The 20071-nt window shown below is 48.9% G+C and overlaps 1 protein-coding gene across 4 annotated transcripts in view; it reads left to right on the top strand.

The window, feature by feature from the left end:
- The window catches only part of GARNL3 (GTPase activating Rap/RanGAP domain like 3), a 120834-nt gene that overhangs the window by 33231 nt on the left and 67532 nt on the right, over nt 1-20071 (top strand). The gene's annotated exons all lie outside the window — the stretch shown is intronic.

Genomic DNA, 20071 nt, shown 5'->3' with positions numbered 1-20071 from the left:
TTTTTTTTCTCCCCAATTGCATGGAAATTTGAACACATTTTCAGGGACATGTGCTCATAAAATTCTCTCTATTATTATTTAACAATATTAAAAACATTAAATTTATTATTTCTGTTTACCAAAAAGAAAAAGTGTTGATCGCATCCATTTGCACGGTGCCCAGTTAGCCTCATTCACATCGGCTGCATTCCCACAGGGTTTCGGTAGCAGGGGAAGGCACACCAGCGTTGAACACCAGTGGCGTGCTGCTCAAACTCGAGTACGCATCACAGGCTTGGCTGTGTGCCTGCCCAGGGCGGAATGTTCTTGAAAATATAAAATAAGTAAAAGAGTTGGTCCTTGCCCTTAAGGTGCTTACTGTCCTCCAGCTGGGCTGATAAGCTACACAAAATATCTAAAGAATGAATTTAGTCACATAAAAGGCATTGATGGACTCAACTGGTGCCAGCCCTGTGTCAGACACCATGCCCAGGGAGACCGCCCCTCCCCCGAAGGTGCGTGTGCATAACTGCGACTCGGGGTGGGAGATAGTAAATACAGGGTCCGCAGAAGTGACGCCTGCCTGAGTGTGGTTGGTAGGGTAATACTGTGGGTGTAATAATTGATAGTTTTAACCTGAGCATTTCACTTAAAATGCCGTATGGTGTGTTTGAGTGTGATATTGTTATGTCACAGAATTACATGCTTATGATTTTGTACTACAAGATTTTGTAATAAAACAGGGGCGTTACTTGTGCCGGCCCCTGTATTGTGGGAGGTATATAACAGGACCAGGTGGGGGTTGAGAAAAGGGAGACAGCAGCCCCTTCTAGCCAGAGATCTTGGGGACGCAGCCTGAAAGGCCTCAAGGAGCCTGAAGGATGTGGGTTGGTGGCAAGGAAGATAAGACAGAAGACATTTGCCAGTGTCATAACTTTTGGCAGCGGTGTGTTCGAAGGGCAGTGAGCGAATGGCTCTGCCTGGCGGAGAGTGTAAGGCGGCAGAGCTTAGTAGTTAGAAAGCAAGGAGGCTTTGGAATCAGAATGGCCTGGGTTCCTGAACCAGCTCCCTCCCTTACTGTCTCTGTGACCTTCTCTGGACCTCAGTGGTGCTTAAGACCTTGCGCTCTGAAATCATTCTTGTTTCATCATTTACCAGCAGTGTGACCTTGGACTTCTTTTGGCCTCGGTTTTCTCATCTGTGAAACGGGGGTGTTAACAGTATCTACTGTGTACAGTTGTTAGAGGATTGAATGAGGTAATTAACGCACAGAAGCGCAGTCCGTGTGAACTAGCTGTAGTAGTAAAGATGAAATCCGGTAGCAAAAGTAGAACCTGACTCTCAGGTAAGACTTCGAACCTGATCTAACAGGTAGTGTGGGTGAAAGGCGGACCCTCCTGGGCATGTGGGAGTCACAGAGTAACAGACTGGGGGAGGGGTGGTTCTTGAGAGCAGCGGTTTCAGACTGGAACAGGGATCAGAATCACCCAGAGAATTTATTAAAGCAGATGGCCGGACCCCTCCCCAGAGTTTCAGATTTAGTAGGTCTGGGGTTCACCCAGAATGTGCATTTCTACCAGGTTCCCAGATGATGCTGAGGCTGCTGTTCCCAGGGCCACACCTAAGAAACTGCCTTCGGAGAATCGCAGGCTAGTCATGTGTCATTCCAGATGTCCTCCCAGCCATTTGTTCAGGTGTTTACTCTGGAGCTGTGTGTGTGTGTGTGTGAGTGATTGACCTTTTAAAACACTGCAAAGGAAATTTTAAATACATTTCTAAATTCCATGTATAATTTCACCACCTTGCACAAGTGGTTTCGTCTCCTTTCGGCACCTCCCCAACTTTGTAGCTACAAATGCCTTTTCTACATGGTTGTAATCAAATTATAGATGTCATTTTGCACTCCTCTCTTTTCATCAGCTCTATTTGGTAAATGTCTTCTTCTTGCTGTTAGTCTTCATTCAGCGCTACCGTTCTCATTGGCGCACGACAGCCGCCACGGTGATGAGCAATTCTGTGTGTCAGTTTCCCTCCTTTTGTAAACTCAGGTAGTTTCCAGTCTTCCCGTGTTAGGAATGACACGCAGTGGTGTTTGGGATGGTTGAGAAAAATGGCACAAAGCCACGTCCCATTTTTGCTATCTAAGGTTTTAAGGAAGGAGATGGATCTCTCACCTACAAACCACAGAGATTATTAAGTTAAAACCCGTGTTAGGTGTTCTTATGCTTATAAGAAGGTGAATTAACTTTTCTTATTCCTGGCTTGATGAATATTCTTGGGAGCCCAATAAATCTTGGGTGTCCTGGAACTCAAGTGCTGTAAGGGGTACCCAGGGTTCTGTACAATTGTAATTTTAGCATGCACTTCCCCTGACCTTGAACAAATGAGGAGGAAGTCCTTGTGAAGAACTAAGCTTGGCCATTCAAGTCAGTGATGAGGGCCGACAGGGGCTTCGGTTTACCACAGATGTAAATTTGGTGAGAGCGGGGACGCTCAGCTCTCTATAGCCTCCTGGGAGAGGTTCCCAGGCCCCATTCAGTAACTGTTTGTTGATGGCCTGCCACCAAGCGTCAGGCACTGTGCCAGGCCCTGAGGGACAGGAGGAAGTTGTTCTGTTCTCAAAGGGCTGTCTATCATCTGGCTTTAGGGACCAACCACCTCAAACTTTCAGTCCCCCGGCTGCTGCTTAACTGGATCCTAGCCATGTTCTCTGCCTTAACCAGGGACCATTCCAAGGCAAGGGACAGAGATCCACCCCGTCCAGCCCCAGGGTAAAGTGATGCGCCGACAGGAAGTGCAGGAGGCGGCTGGGCCACATGCCACTGTGAAGCCACCAAGAAGCTTTTCTCTGCTTCTCTCTGGCCCCTGCGGTTTCTCAGCTTCACTTTCTCTGTGTCTGTGTGTGCTGCTTTCGCGTCTCTGCAGACCAGCTTCTCCCGACGGCTGGCCCCCTGTCCCCAGCCCGTGCCTCCCGGCAGCACAGCTCTCTCCATGCTTTTTTTAATCGTGGGAAAGCATACCCAACCTGGGCTTCGCCATGTTTAAGTGTACATTTCGGGGGCATTAAGCACACTCGCGGAGCTGTGCAGCCACCCCACCATCCGCTTCAGAGCATTTTTCATCCTCTCCAACAGAAACCATCCCCATGACCCAATAGTTCCATATGCCTCCTCCTCCCCAGCCCCTGTAACCTCTATTTTATTTTCTGTCTCTGTGAATTTGCCTGTTCTGGGTCCCTCATGTAAGTGGAATTACATAATATTCGTCCTTTTGTGTCTGAGGTTCACCCATGTTACAGCATGTATCAGGGTTTCATTGCTTTTGATGGCCGACTAATATTCCGCTGTGTGTATGTACCGCATTTGGCTTCTCTATTTATCTGTCGATGGAGGCTTGGGTTTTTCACACTTTTTTAGCTAGTGTGAGTAATATCGCTATGAACATTGGTGTGTGAGCATGTGCTCAAGTCCCCACATTCAGTTTTTTGGGTATATTAGCAAGGAGAAGAATACACATTTTACATTTCCACCAGCAACACACAGGGTTCTATTCTCTCCACGTTGCTATTTCCGCCCCGCCACTGTTTAATAACCACACTAATAGGTGTGAAGTGGTACCTCAGAGTTGTTTCGATTTGCCTTTCACTAGTGAGCAATGATGTTGAGCATCCTTCATGTGCTTATTGGCCATTTGCGTATCTTCTGGGGAGAGGTGGTATTCAAGTCCTGGGGCCATTTTTTAATCGGGTGTTTGTTTCGTTATTGTTGAGTTGTAGGAATTCTTCATATATTTGGGATATTAATCCCTTATCAGATACATGATTTACAAATATTTTCTCTTCTTCTCTGTGTTGTCTTTTCACTCTATTTGTAGTGTCCTCTGATGCACAAAAGTCTTCAGTTTCCGTGAAGTTCCGTCATCTATATTTTTCTTTTGTGGCCTGCATTTTTGGTGTTACATCCAAGAAGTCATTGCCAAGTCCAGTGTCGTAAAGATCTCCCCCTACATTTTCTTCTCAGAGAAGAGCTTTAAAGTTGCAGCTTTTACGCTTATGTCTTTGATCCATTTTGAATTAATTTTGTAAATGGTATTGGGTAAGGACCCAGCTTCATTCTTTTGCGTGTGACTATCCAGTTTTCCCAGCACCGTTTGTAGAAAAGACTGTCCTTTCCCATCGAGTGGGCCTGGCACCCTCGTCGGAAATCCATTGACCTGGTACCCCGGGTCAGTTTCTGTCTCATTGATCTATATGTGCATCCTCAGCCAGAGTGATGTTTTGAAATGTTGGTGCTACAATGTCTTTTCTTCCTCGAAACCCTTCCTTGGCTGCCCATCACACTGCAAGTCCAGGCCCATTACAAAGTTCTGCGAGAACCTGCGTGGTCCCCGTCCTACCTTCCTCTCCCACCTTCTCTCTTGCCACTCATGCCTTTCGACACCTGGCCTCATTTTGGTCTCTAGAACACAGTGAGTTCTTCTCAGTCCCAGGAACTCTGCACCTGTAATTCTTCTCCCTGGAATAGGCTTCCCCAGCACGTCTGATGCCTGGTGTCAGCTCAGATGCCACGTCCTCAGAGAGGCCCTGCCTGCTCGCCCTATCTACAATAGTCCCCCTCTCTAACTCTGCATCCTGTTGACTTTCTTTAGAGCATTTATCACGATCACTATTTATCTCTTATTTGTGTAGTAACTACCATCTCTTCCACTAGAGCTCTCTGTCTTGTTCATTGCTGCGTTCTAGGCCCGGTCACATCCTATGTTCTCATTAAATGTTCTTTATCACTAAATTGATTTCCAGCCCCTGGTCCTCCTGGTCCTACAGCTCTATTGCCCATTATAGTCTGTTCCTTCCAGGGTCCTAATTTCAAAGTCCAAATAGAACGGTACGGATTGGCTGCCCTGGTTCAGGTATCAATCCCTGATTCAAACAGTTGGGTTCAGGTTGTGGAGTCATGTGATTTACATATGGCCCCCCCATCTCCTCAGCAAAGTCTGTGGATGGGGCAGATTCTCTATGAAGAGGATGTAGGCAAACATCAGTTTCAAGGAGTGTGAGCTGGATGGGAACCCCCCAAAATGTGTCTCTCCCACCCCCTCACACAGTAGATGATTTAAAAGCGCCAGTGAAAATTTCTTCCTCTGCTGGTGGACTGTATTCCCTGGCACTTTTTCAATCCCATAAACAAGCATGTAGGTTATAAACTGCCTGAAGATAGGGATCGTGGTTGTGTATTTGCCACTGTATTCCTGTCACCAAGCACAGTGCTTAGCGTGAGTGACTTAGTCAGTATTGGTTGAATGAGTGAGTGGTTCGACTTGGCTGAAGTTGGAGAGTAGCCCAACCCCACCAAAACATATAAAGGAAAGGAAAAACGAGCCTCTTTGACTCCCCCTCCCCAAATATGGTGAGACTCATGGGCCTGTGGTGCTTTCCCCTGACTCGCGCGTGTGCCATTTTTCTCCCTGACGAATTGCGGCCGGTCTCTCGCGGTAGCGCCCTAAGCCAAGCGCAGCTGCTACGCCATCAACGGCCCTTCATCACTCTGCACTGAAAGCTGTCAGCAAAAGCATACGTTTGTTTGTAGCTCTTACTGATCTTTCCTTGGCCTTTGACTCAGTGGGTAAAACACCGACCTGTCACGAATGACAAACGGTGTGGGCGCAGCAGAGAGCTCCCTCCTGCCTGCGTCCTGATACTTCTGGGGAGGTCCCAGCCTGCAGGCGGTCTCAAGTCAGGATCAAACAGGGTGCGATGTGTCCGTTCCTTTTAAAACGTGCACCTGAATGACTAAAGGCCGCCTTGGACGAGCAGCATGCTCCCTGCTGCGTCGGAAAGACACAGGGAAACGCTTCTCTCCGAGGAGAGCGTGGCCTGGTGCTTGTGGACTCAGGGTAGCCTCCGAGGGTAGCTGTCTGTGCTATTCAATTGTTATCAAAAGAAGAGTTTACAGTGGACTTGCTTGACCTCCGCAGAGCTTAACGTTTGCGGTTCTCCCTGTCTGAGGACTCCCGAGGCCTGATGGAAGTCATCTGCTCAGGCGCACATCTGAATTGCGCCTGGGGGCTGCCTGCGTGAGAAAGATGGCCCTCGGCTCATGAGTGACTCAGCTGCCTGTCCAGCATCCCTCACTCCTCGCAGTTTTGTCCTCTGTTTAGGGTTGAGGAGGCTGTTTTGGTTTTCATAGGCATTTTATGGGAGAAATTATATTCTCTGTGGTACTGCCAAATCGAGAGATCAGGGAAGGTCCCAGCACATCTCCCTCAGGAACATCAAAACATCAAGACTTTAACATTCTGCAGCTAGACTCCGAATGTTGGCAGATGTCCTCAACATTTAACTGGCTTGGGTCTCAGTCTTTTCGAGCAGGCTGGCTCCTGTAGGTACACAACATTCATCCTAGAGCCCTCGCCACTGAGTGAACCTGGTTTCAAACTGTGGGGGCTGCTCTTGGCTACCTTTGATGCCTTTGAGGGTGATGGGAATGCTGACTCTGAACCCTGTCCAGGCTAAAATTATTGCAACCACTTCCGGTGAGGTAGAGCTGGGAGACCTTAACCATGCCCTTATTTATGCATTAGAGTGCAAGCAGCAATCTTTACCATGGTTATGATTTTGTTGCTGCTATTATTAGTTTCAACATTTATGGAAAGCTGGCTGTGCACCTGTCATGGAGACAAACCCTTTAGATGCATTTACCTACTTGATCCCTCGCAAACGACCCTCGGTGGTAGGTAGTGTTTGATTATGCCGCACACTGGGGGTGCTCCGAAGACTTGTGTGGATACTGAGTGGAGCCCCATTTCCCTGATGACCTCAAGGAGGTCCCGCCGCTAGTGAGTGTGGAGGTGCCACCAGACCCGGGTCTGTCTGACTCCGAGAGCCCCTGGGCCTGACCGCTTGCTTCGTCTTGCAGCCCACTGCTTCCAGCCCCTCTGGCCACAGGCAGTTTTCTAAGGAAACCAGGTCAATGGTCCCAGAAGACACCTCTGCCCGTGTGTAGCGGTGGAGAGGAGCCCTGGGCTAGGTTTTAGCTCAAACGTATAATTTCAAACTCTCTCCTCTTCAAACCCTAAGGCACGCGTGGTTTTAAGAACGTTTATAAAGATTATCCAAAGAGCCGCCCATGCCGTGCAGGGTTTAAATCGAGAACCAGGATGAATCCCAACCATACGGTGGCCACAAACACGTGGCCCCCCATTCTCGGCCCTCTCAGGTTCGCGTCTGTGGCTCTGCGCCTTGGCATTCCGCCTTCCCCTTGCGCTGACCGAGAGAGTGGCAGAGAGCCAGGCGGAGCTGCACGGCCCGTGTCCTGTAGGGTGCTCGTGAGGGTTTGTCTCAGGCTGCCACGAAGTGTCGCTCTCTTAAGAGGACCTCTGAGTGGCAGGACCAACAAGTACCGTGCTGCTGCGAGGCTGCTCTGTTGTTGCCCTTACAGCCAGAGGGATCCTGCAGAGACGGGATGTCCCTCTTCGCATCGGCCTCCGGGAGGCTCAGAACCTCGTGTCGGCTTGCCTCGCAGGGCTCAATAGCATGCGCCCTCATGTTCTGCTTTTGTTTTCCGTTTATTTACCCACACCTAGTTTTCCCTTGTTCTGAGCTTGCTCGCTGTCTGATTTTATCCTTCCAGTAAGATATAGTTCAGTTAGCTGCTTTAAATGTATTTTTAAATAAGGTAGAGCATAAACAAAAACGGTATTTCTGTGTCCAGCCCTTAATGGTGTGTCCTCTGCCCCCTGTTGACTCTAGTCTGGTCTGTAGGACGGTTCCGACCCTTGTCTCCTCCCCTCCCTGCTTTCTGATAGAGCGTGGTTTTGTGACCTATTTCCTTGGGATCAGCAACTCACGGGCAGAATCAGCACCTTCTGCGCAGCCGTGTGGGACCGTCTCGAACACCGAGCTCTGTGTTAATGGTGTAGCTTGGGCACGAAACCGACCAAACCCGCTGGCTAACCACACACTGTAATAAGACCACCAGACACGTCCTCCGCATCTCCCCACGACAGACCTGGGGAGCAGCCACTTCTATGACATTCAGCACCAGCATGCTGTCTGGTTTCAAAACTCGAACTCCCTCCTGCAGGTCCCGGGTTGCTCACGCTCTCTGTGGCCACACAAGTCGCCCAGTCCCGTGCTGTCATCGCCCTTCTCCAGGCCGTCCTCAGGGCTGCCACGGCGACCTCAGCTCAGCTCATGGTCTCCAGCTCCTACAATGTCTGCTGGTGTCCTGGGGTCTTTGTTCATGGACGCCAGTGGTCTTCGCCTGGTGGGATATAGTCCCCTGGTATCCTTTAAAAATACATCCAATTTTTAAAAATCTAATATTTAATTAATTTATTTAATCTGCACTGGAAGACATATGTATTGATTTTAGAGAGAGGGGAAGGGAGGAAGAGAGAGACAGAAAGACACACACCTGTGTGAGACAGAACACGGACCAGTTGCCTCGCATTTGCGCCCTGACCAGGGACTGAGCCTGCCACACAGGCATGTGTCCTGACCAGGGATCGAACCTGTGACCTTTTGGTTTATAGGGTGATGCTCCAACCAACTGAGCCATACCCGCCAGGGCAAAATACTTCCAAATTGTAATCAATGTGTAACAGTTAATTTTTTATACAACCAGAGATGCAGACTGTCAACCTCTCATTTCCTGGGTTGGCTCTTCATCACAGAAATCAAGTGTCTGCCCTGACTATGTGCGGGGTCTTGCGCACTTAGGAGACAGGGTTCTCCTGTGTGTCTCGGGTGCTGTCTTTCTTGGGTCCTGTTTGGTCATATCCTTTGCCGCTCGCATCCCACTTGTGGCCTCTGCCCTGCGTGGTCCTATCACATGCCACCTCGACTTTCAGCCCGGTGCAGCAGTATGCATCATCACGAGTGACAAAAATAAATTTTACACTTGATCAGAAGTATATAATGTCTGCCTGTGTAGACTGCTAGGATGAATAGAAAATAATCTGCATTTTCTGAAAGTGCTTTTTAAGAAATTGTATTTACTTCTGACTTTAGGCAGGTCCACCATCTAAACTGCAGCATTGGACAGCCACAAACATACACGCACATTTGAAAACCACGCTTACATTTCTTCCCGTGCCCCCTGGCAGGGCACTGGGGACACCTCTCCCTGGGGCTGCAGGGCCAAGAGTGTTTAAAGTTTCCTGCTGGCCTCTGTCGGCGCCCCTGGGCCAGGCCCGTGTCTCCCGCTCTCTCCTGTCTCCGGGCCAGTCCCCGGCAGGAACAGCTCTGCACCCTCTTTATGAGAGGGAGCCAAGTCTCTGGGTTCTAAAGGCTGCTCCCCTTTTTTGTCCCCGTAAGTGGATGTAGGGAAGGCCATGCCTCCAAATCGGTGTCGCCTGCCACAGCTGGCCTAGCGCAGAGGGCTCCCGTCTCACGTCCCCCTGTTTCGGTTGAGCCACACTCAGGACTCTGGTTCTACTGTATTGGACCATTTCACCCTTCCAACTAGGGCAGTCACTTTGGGTTCCTTCTGGCCTCAGCTTCAGAACTGGTCTATTGCAGTTATCACTGTGTTGCAGTCTCTTAAAATATAATCTCAACTGTGTTTATTAGTAGAGGGAAGACTTTTTCATTACGCTGGGGGTGCACGTCGGCCCCCTCTCTAAGCTCCCTTGTTGACCCCACGATGGCACCACGATTTCCCTCCGAAGTTGCCCCCGGAGCCTTCCCCGCCTTGTTCCTCTGAGCCTCCCCTTGCCAAGACCACCAAAGATCCCGTTGCTCCCATATCCAGGTGACGCTTTTAACCTTTATCTTGCGGGACCACACTGTACAGGGGCCCTGTTGAAACTGCTTCTCGCCCTGTGTGCCTGCTCGCTCTCACATTCTTCCTCCTGCCCCCTGCCTTACCTTCCCTCCTCTCCTGCCCTCGAGGTGCTGCCTCCAACTGGACACTCCTCACTCTGCGGGCCCTCCCGGGGATCATCCCTCCCCTCAGGGCTTCCGCTTCAGCCTTTGGACTGGTGATCCCTGTGTTCAGCCCAAATGCCCCTGGGCATCTCTCCTGGAGTGGCCTGTGGGCCACTGAACCTTAACATGCCCCCAACTGAACTTACCCCCATCCCCCTCCCCCCACCCCAATGGCACCACCTTCCTTTCAGAAGGCTAATTCCAGAACCAGGAAGCCCCCCCATAGCCTACATCCAGTTGCTCACCAGAGCCTGCAGGTGACGTGGCGGGAAACAGACTTGACGGCCAAGTTGCTCTCCATTCACAAGGATGTGCACGGGCGCTGCCAGGCAGTGATGGGTGCGCCCCCACATACGTGGAAATGGAATGCGTGCGCTCGGACTATGTGCGCCCTGACGTAGATTTCACAGCCACCCGATGAGGTGTGGAGCCCGTTATCACCCCCGTTTGACCGCCGAGGAGGCTGAGGTTCAGGGCAATTCTTTAACTCAGCCAAGTTGCAGAGCTCCTTCCCCACCCCACCCACTGTGGCTTTTGGTGACTTCAGAGCCCTGTGGTGTGGCCCAGAGTCCCAGGCTGCCCAGTGTCTGCCCAACTTCAAGACCATGATAATCCCTTGAGGACTTTGAACTTCAGGTTACGGTTCTGTATATGTGAGTCGGCTGAAGGGCGTGTGTTTTTCACAGGAGCAGGACTGCTTCTGTGTTTGCCCTTTTTTGGGTGACATTCCTGTCACCCCCTATCTTCCCGAGCTCCCAGACCTTTCTCTTGCTCTCCCTGACTTCTCAAAGATTGTACTCATCAAGTTTGATAAGATTACACCCAGTTTGTCAGAATCCTCAGCAGTAATGAACCCGAGTCTGGGGGCTTTGATTTCCTTAATGCTGTAAAAAAAGTCCCCAGTGTACCGCTCTGGCCACATCATCTTTATGTTCTGAAACCAGCAAGTGATGACATCACCAGAACACCCTCGGCATCCCTCCTGCGCTTACGGAATGAAAAGTAGGTGCTCTGAGCCTGACACTGAAGCTTTCCCAGGCTCGCTCTAACCTCTGGAGCCTTCGCTCATGATCCAGCCAAACAGGGCTTTGCCCACCGGGACGCCGGCCTCTGGGCTGCTCTGTGCCTCCCCCTCCCTCTAGAACACCTTCCTGACGTGGGCCTCGGCCAGGCCTCGGTTTTCCATGCAGCCTTCCCTGATTCTCCCGGGGGAAAGTCTTCCTGCACAACTCTCTGCATTTCTCTGTGGCACCTGTCAGATTTACACTGTCATTATCTGTGAGCATGTCTCACCTTTTCTAGTGCACAGGGCTCGTAGTTCTTTCTTGGTTGTCTCCCCAAGGGCACTTAACTCCCTGCCACATGGCTACGTATTAGCTGCTAGACCGTCAGTTTTGCTAAAAAAAATTCTGGTGTCTGATGAATTCTTTTTTCTCTTCTTAAACTTTTTATCTTACTTTCCATTCTTTGTGTGCGTGACGCCCGTGCATGCCGATGCACTGGTCTGGTTATAGGAGGGCTACATGCCCATTGTAGAAAATTGGAAATGTACTGAAAAGCACGGGAAAATTGAATTAATCTGTAATCGTACCACCTAAGGATAATCACTGTTAAGATTTAGTGTGTATGTCCCTTTAGTAATTAAATTTTTATACAAAGTGGGTTTATATATTGTTTTGTGCTTCTTTACCTAAAAACAACATATGATAATCTTTTGAAGGCATCGATACTCTTCTACAAACAATTCTGCCTCCTCCCATGCAAACCTCTTACTGCTTCTGCATGTCTCATTGGGCCGGCCGTTATTCAGAGCCGCAGTAAACATCTCCATGCTGGAGGCCCAGGTCAGCTTTTTAGGCGGGGCAGGCAGGTATCTTTCCTAAATCTGAGAGTATCTCAAGTTATGCCTCCCAGAAGAACAGCTTGGCCGGTTTTACATCTCTGAGTCATCTCCTGTTTCTCTTAAAACTTCACACATTTTAATCTGTTATTATGTTAGGATCCTAGGCCTACTGTAACAAATTACCACAAAGCAAATGGCTTAAAATAACAAAAATTTTTTTCTCCCATAGCTCCAGAGGCCAGAAGGCCAGAATTAAATGTTAGCAGAGCTGTGCTCTCCCCCTCTGAAAGCTGTAGGGGAAAAAAATCGGTCCTTGCCTCTTTTAGGATCTGGGGTTGCCAGCCATCGCTGACACCCTGTGGCTCGCAGCCACACCGCCCCAGTCTCTGGTTCTGTCATCGCCTGGCCACCTTTCCTGAGTCTCTGCGTCTGCATCCCCCTCATTTCTCTCAGAAAGACACCGGCCATTGGACTTAGGGCCCACCCTAATCCAGTACGGGCTCATCCCCATTAACTGCACCTGCAAGGACCTTCCGCAAGCAAAGGCGCACCCTGAGACTCCAGGTGGATGTAAATTGGGGGGGCGCTATCCAACCCCAGACAAGTTGCCTTCTTCCCTGAGCGTTCTGAAGAGAGGTCCGAGGCAGTTTAATTTGTTTTCTTTCTTGGCACCCTTTCCTGCCTGGATTTTTCTCAGATCTCCTTCTTTATTCTTTTATTTAAAAAATGTTTCCCGTGATTTCTCTACATGTTTCTTTGTCATTAATTTTGCCTAGAGCACTGCGTCTTCATGATTCTTAGACCCAGGTCTTTCTTCAGGGCTGAATGTTTTCTTCTGCTATATCTTTGAATATTGTTCATTTCCCGCCTCGAACCAGTAAGAAAGGTCTTTTCCTCCACACTGTCACTTCTCCCCATTGTATTTTGTTCCTTTTTATCCTGGGAACGAGTGTCAGATGATGAACATGTTACTGTCCCTACTTCCTACGTGAACAGGTAGCTTTCCTCCTCCAATCAGGAGCTTAGTCTCACATTTGCATATTTTGGTCCTCTTTCTTTTTTTTTTTTATCTCCCCCACTTCCACAAGCTTTATACACTTGTTGCAAAGATCACATCTTCTGTCTTATTGAAGGTAATAACTGCTTTTCAAAATTTTATCTTGGTTTCATAGTCAAAATGATGTACTTCCTTCTTTCGTTTTCAGGATCCTATGTAGCATTTTCTCATAGCTCCCAGGTTTTTGGGGTTTTTGTTTTGTTTTGGTTTGTTTTGTTTTTCTTATGAAACCTTCAGACAGAGAGCTGTTCAGACCTTGTATTTTTCAACAGGCAGCACATATAGCTCGCCCTTGGGGACCGCAGCTTCTTGGAGCCACGCAGCTGGAGGGCTGCTGACTGGGCAGAGCTGCCCGATCGGTTTCCAGTGCTGCGCTGGTGCTTATCCTGTGCCACTCTGCTGTGGTGAGACGGGGATGCTCTCGTGCTTGGCTGAGAGCACCCCCAAGAGCATCCTCTGAACCAGTGGCTCCAGAATGGACACGTAAGGCAGGGGCTTACAGGGCCAGGGCAGCAGTCTGGCCAGGAGAGCAGTATTGAAGTCATGGTTGCTCAGCTCGTTACAGAAGCTCGAGAAAATGGTATCTGTGTAGACTCAAGAACTGGATGGAGATTATGAAGCAGGGAAATCTCTCCCCATCCCCCACCCACCACCCTTTGGTGGCCGACTGCTCTGCTCCCAGGATGCTTCCTGTCTTTCTCCCTACGTGTGGCGCTCTGCTTACGAAGACTGCATTCTCTAAATGGACTTTCTCTTCCTCCCTCTTACTTCTTGCCCAGTGTTTCCTTGGAGAGGTGCATGGCTGCGGGCCCCCTGAAATGCGATGCCCGTGCAGTAAAGGGGTGACTCCCAGTGTTTTCTGGGACCCTTCCTGTAGGACCAGTATCTCTCAGCCGAAATGACTTGGTGGGAAGGTAAAGGGCCCTCCGACTTTCTGTGCTGACCTCTGATCGGCTCTGTTCCAGGCAGGGAAGCCCGTGACCAAATATGTTTTTCTGTTTCCTCATTGGCCGCATGGTCAGCAGAAATGCCCTGGTGCCTGGGCCGTAGGGCGGGCAATCTGTCTTCAGACCCGTGAATTGCCATCACCTCTTGTGCCGAATCCTCACCGCTGTTTCACTGGAAAGTTGAATCTCGGGGACCGCTAGTCAGGGATGAGTTTAACGAGGAAACCGAGACAGCTGTATTGGAAGTGGAGGCTTAGTGACAGTACTCACCCTGACTTGCCTGACATCTCTCAGTAAAATGAGTGCACAGGTCACCTCTTAAAAGAAAGGCTATTTCGGGGATAGTGACCGATAAGTCAAGGACAAGGCAGAAGCTGTCACGGGGAGTGAGGAAGGAATGGCTGATAGGAGTGGGGCGTGGGAGTGAAGATGTAGCCGCCATCCAGCACGTGAGCCTGTCGGAGGCCCAGTCATCAGAAGCTTTCGTTTCTCCAAGCACAGATGTGCAAAGGGGGGCTGCTCTTGATGAGGGGCAGGGGGTGAGAGCTGGGAGTCGACTCAGTGGGCGTGACAAGTCAGCAGTGCGCAAGATCTGTGTGTTGTTGAGCGCAGTGCTGATGGCAGTAACCCCAGGTCCCCGGTGAGAACGTGTGCCGGTGCGCTGAGAGCACATCTGTGCTGCGAGTCGTGCGTGGCGAAGCCGTGAGGTCAAGGGCGGTTAGTGAATTTGACCAAGCGGAAGGCTGGAGCTCAAAGCACCAGATGAATCATCGTGATGGATGGATGTTGAGTTCACTAAAGACGGTGGCCAAGGATTGATGATTGTTTTTTTAAAAATCTGAGCCCAGATCTGAGGCCGTGGTGGCTCTCCTTCCACCAACATTTATTTCCTGGCTGAGGAACCCTCTGACCCCCTGGGTGTTCTGGCACGCGCCCAGATGCTCCCCGCTTGAGCGGCCCAGCCCCCCAAATAGTGTCCCTGTCCCCTGGCACCAGCAGCATAGGCCCAATGTGAGAAAGTCTCCTCTGGTTCCCTCACTCCCTGGCCTCTCCCTGAAGGCAGTGGAAGTGCCCGAGGGTGACCAAGGGACAGGGCCTGGGGAGAGCACTCACCAGAAGGGGGTGGCTCATTCTACCTACATTTAGGCCTGGACCCCCCAAAACCCCCAAACACACACCTTTTTTGATGGAAACATTTAAACTTCCTTTCATCTCTCTGGGCAGTACTAAGTACTTTCTAATTCAGGGGTGTGTGTGTGTGTGTGTGTGTGTGTGTGTGTGTGTGGTCTGCACATAAAGGGTACAATAGGTCTTCTTGGCCAGTATTTGTATTTTTTTTTTAAATCTGCTTATGTTGGAAATCATTTCTCAAAGGTCCCATATATCTTCCAGAATAAATCGCATTATAGCAATGAAACCGTCTCCAGTTCCCTGAGGCAGAGTTGGCTCTGCAGCCTCTGATCTCCCCCCGCACCCCATCTTGCTCCTGTTGTGGCATTTAACCAGGTTGCATGGTGATCTATCTGTTTATGCGTGTGTCTGTCTCTCCCACTGGGCTCCGTGCTCCTCCGGGCCAGGCATCACAGCGCATTTGTCTTCATGAGTCCGGCAGTCATTGCCAGCCCTGAGAAATAGGTTCTGAGAGTGCCAGACAGACAAGTGTTTAGACAGAGCGGCCAAGAGTTTAAAGACAGCATTCCGATGGTGTAGTCATGCCAATAATAAGCAGAACCTTCTCTCAGTTACATTATTATTGTGTGTGGCGTTCAACATTTCTTGAGCACTTCCGATGTCCAGGCACTGTCCTAGACTCATTACACGTTTTATTTTATTGAATCCTCTCCACAAAGCCTAGAAGTGGCTACGATCACTGTCTCCATGTTAAAGATAAGGAAAAATTAAGCGATTCGCCCAAGGGCACAGCGCTGAAAGTGCGGAATGAGATTTGAACCTGATTAGTTGATTGCCAAAATCCATATTCATAACCACTCATTTTAAAGAAAGGAGATGGGGGGGACAACTCTGAAATAGTAGTTTAAAGATATGCTTTACATAAACCTTTGGAGACTTTATTCTGGATTAAAATGCTGTTTTTGTGCTTCACCGGCCTGGATGCCGCGTGCGCAGGCATCCCAGCACTGCTTTAGAACGGAGACAGACACCGACCCAAAGAAATGGGGCAGTCATGTGGAGAGGGAAAAGGCTTTTGTTTTTTAAAAATGATGTACTTGTATTACTTTAGGAAACATTCTCATTTAATTGCCTATAATATTAAGCTAACAATACTTTTATTTACAGTAGTTAATGAAGAACACTGTATGCTTCCTGGTTTTTAAAATATTTTCTTTTAAATTAATTTGTTAAATCATACAAATGGATGTTATTACTTGGAAGTTACTTTCTTCCAGAAGCAAAACATCTAAAACATTGGACAGTACTACAGTTTTGGCTGATGCTGGACCAAAGCCTCCATTCAGGACATTAAATTGCACAAATTTCCTCTCTTTTGTGTATTTAACTACCTGTGTTTAACTCAGCCTGAGAAACTGGTCTGATTGCGGTCCCCCAGAGCCGCATCCATGCTCAGCCTGCCCCAGTCCGGTCCAGAGCACTTCCTTGTGGTCTGTGCAGGGGAGTAGCCTCACACAGCTGCAACTGAACTTGCAATGTGACCAGTGGAACTGAGGAACTGAACGTTTCTCATTTTAATTAATTTAAAATTAAATGTAAATGGTGCCAGTGGCTACAGGATTGGACGATGCAAGAACACCAAAGGAGCCCGTCCCAGTCAGTGCCTGGCAGATACCAGCCTTCTCCCTTTCCTTTTGGTGTGTGGCCAAGTCAGATGTTAAGACAAAGTCACATAAAATAAAATGAAAATCCTGCCCTCTTTTCTTAGCATTGCTGATGTGAAATATATATTAACACCCCTGAACTTCTACACCAGAATGACTGCAAAAGAACCTGCTCCTTCCTTCTCCTGCAAAGCAGCACTGCCCTGCTCTCCTGTGAGTGAGCACGCACAGACCCAGGGCGGGGGTGGGGGGTGGGGGGGTCCTGTAATGCAGGGAACTGGCCCAGCACCGCCTCTGAAAACCCTCCAGGCCCGGGCGGGCTCTGTGGGGCAGCATTTGATCAGTTCAAACGCTGATCAGTTCTACAAACAGTTCTTGGTATATTCAGGTTTCTTTCTCATCTTAAGATAGTTTTCATTGTGTATATTTTCCTAGAAAGTTTCCTTTTCATTGAAGTGTTTGGTGATATTTGCATAATTTCATGTCATATTCTCTCATGCGTTTAAGAATCTCTTTCTTCGCAGGGGTTTTGTTTTCTTTATCACCACTCTGTGTGTGTGTGTTCTTTGCTTTTTAAAATCAGGCCTGCTCATGCTGTCCTGGATGTGTTCATTGATTCTGCTGTCTTTCCGAATCTGTCCTTTCTGTTCTGATCTTTTATTGATTCCTTTCTCCTGCTCCCCTGGGTTTATTTCATTGTTCTATTTTTGTATCTCCTAGAGGTTGGTGAGTAGTTCATTGTTTTTATTCTTTCTGGTTTAATAATGAAAGCATTTAAGATTATGAATTTTCCTATCAATATAGCATCTATTACATTGTTTTAATATATACTGTTTTTGTCGTTGATATCTGAATAGTGTCCAATTTTAATTTTCCTGTTTGACCTGAGTGTTTTTTCAGATGTATATTTTTAAATTCCCAATTTTTTAATCTTTTAACATCAATTTCTCATTCAGTGGCAATATGCTAAAAAAAATCTGTACTGTTTCTGTTTTATAGAATGTATTCATGTTTGCTTTCTGTCTGGTATTTGATAATTTTTTTTTTTAATTTAGTCAGTGTTCTTAAAAAGTGTATATCCTGTTTGTACCTTGATAAATTAAACATTTTTCTATTAAATTTTGCTTCTTAATTTCATAATTTTATTCCTCTATAAATCCTTATTAGTTTCTGCCTTGACCTATCAGGATGAAACACGCTAAGACTTCCCATTATAATTACAATTTTATAAACTGCTATTGATTTTTTTGTCCTGTGATAAGTGCCTGTGATTATTATATTTTGGGAGTGAGTGTGTTTACTTATTCATGTACTGTAACTTTTATTAACTTGCCATTTTTCTAAGTTCTACCCTCTTATTTTATTACTCCCTCATCATTTTCCTTTTTTCCCAACTCACCATGAATATTTGTTGCTTCACCTTCCTTTTCTGTGATTGTTTTGTTGTGTTTATTATGTCTCTTAGTGGTTAGATTTCATTCATGTTCCCAGTCTTTGAGGCTTATTTTTCTTTTAAAGGGAGCGGTGCCCATTCATCTTTATTATGTCTGCGCTGTTCCCCCTGTTGCCCTCTAGGGGGTCCAGGTTCCCCTTTACCGACGCCCTCATTTCGCCCCCATCCTCACTCTGTCATCAGGAGGGCGGATCTGGATGGCTCAGATTAAAAGCCATCTTCCTGAACTCCCTGCGCTGGGGCAGGGGCAGGGGCAGGGGTGGGGTCGGGGGCAGGGCCGAGCTGCGTTTGCAAAGGGGGGAGCACACGTGGGAGTGCCCTTTTCTCCCGGGGGAGGAACAGAGGGCCAGCGGAGCTGGCCTACCAGCCCCCTCCTCTCTGAGGCCTCGGAGTGGGGCAATCTCGGACCGCCTTGCTCTCTGCTTTATTTCCGAACCTCTCAGGCCTGTCTACAAACTGGTTTTCTAATTTACTCTTTTGGGGACATTTTTGTCCGAGTGTCTAATTTTTGGTTCAGCAACGTGCTCCCTGGGGACTGTGGTCTACATTTCAAAATTCAGAAACCACACTTCACATCGTGAGCGCGGACCATGCCTCATTCCATTTCGTAGATCCGACACCCCCCACACTGTGACAGTGATCAGCCATCTCCCGCAATGGCCCTGTGCTTCTGCAGTGAGTCTGTTTCAAAGGACGTCTGCTCCGATACCTCAGATCAGTGTCCACGCTTTAAATTACGGGCTCAGCACAGGTGCAACGATTTTGTTTTGTTTTGTTTTGCTCTTCCTCAGAGGGTATATTAGTTGACTTAGAACATCAAATTGCAGTTAAGAATAAGCTTACTCACTGTCACCCCCAGCCAAACAGTCTGAATTAGTAGGTGGCTCTGCCCCACGCATTCTGGGGCTCACAATGGGCCCACTGTCTTCACTCTGGACTCCCAGCTCTCTCCGGTCATTGAGGCTATAGCCAGTGGACAGGGAGAGAAGGCGTGGGACGGGTTCCTACCCTCTCTGAAGGGCCGAGATCTCCGCATGCCACCTGGAACTCTGGCCCACCTTCAGGTGGGAAGAATTAGGTCAAGTGGCCCCCTGGAGGGAAATGTGGTATGGCCACACATCCAGCCACAGTGTGGCTGCTGTGGGAGGTGGCGACATTGGTGTTGGTGGCAACCAGGACCCTGTACCACATAGGGTTAGTGGAGAAGGTCCTAGGCAGTGTGGCACTGGCCATTGAGATGGGTTCTATGAGACACTGTGCCCTCCCCGAGCCAAGTCTCCTTCCAACAAAAGAAGACTTTACCGATTTTTACAGTTTCGATTGGCCGGATCAGAGGTTCGTGAGAATGAGAAGAGGAAAACTACTGATAAACACAGCTTCTCGCTGTGTTGAAAGGATTTTTTACCCTGGGGCATTATTCTTTGACCCCCAGTTCGCTGGAACACTGTTTCCTTTTGCATCAGCTGCGTACCAGCCCTCCCCTGGCACCAGCTGCCGTGGGCCCTCTGCTGCGTGAAGCCAGCAGCCCGAGCCAGCTGCAGAGGCAGGGCTGCCATTCCCCCTGCCAGCCCAGGTTGCCTTCCCAGTGCGACTGGAGGTGGCCTTCCCACCCACCACACTGACACCCACTGTCACCTGCACAGGCCGCCCGGTTCGAGGAAGCCAGCACCCAGGCCGATGTGCCCCGGCACACCGTGACCCAGGGGACTGGTCCCGTCCCTCACTTTGTTTCTTGTGTGAGTGACGACTGTCCTCTGAAGTCCAGGACTGGCATAGGTCTTACCCCAGTTCTGGATTCCTTTGGTCACTTCAACAGGAATTTTCTCTTCACCTATTTACATATTTCTTGTTCGGTAAATATTCCGTAGCAGTCTGGGCTGTGGCAGGCAGTGTGCTTCACTGGGGCAGGGGCGGTGCAATGGCGAGAAGAGAGGTGGCCCCTGCCTTTGTGGGGCTTCTCACAGGGAGCAGGGGAGTACATGAGGAGGGACAGGCACGAAAGGAGCCACCTGCAAAGAAATGGAACCCCAGTTCCGGGGGCGCTCCAGAACTTCCAGTGGGCTCATTTC

Source organism: Desmodus rotundus, chromosome 1 (assembly GCF_022682495.2).
Source record: "Desmodus rotundus isolate HL8 chromosome 1, HLdesRot8A.1, whole genome shotgun sequence".
In the NCBI taxonomy this organism is placed as follows: domain Eukaryota; kingdom Metazoa; phylum Chordata; class Mammalia; order Chiroptera; family Phyllostomidae; genus Desmodus; species Desmodus rotundus.
Note: the sequence above shows the minus strand (reverse complement) of the source record. Positions and strands in the feature narration are given on the sequence as shown.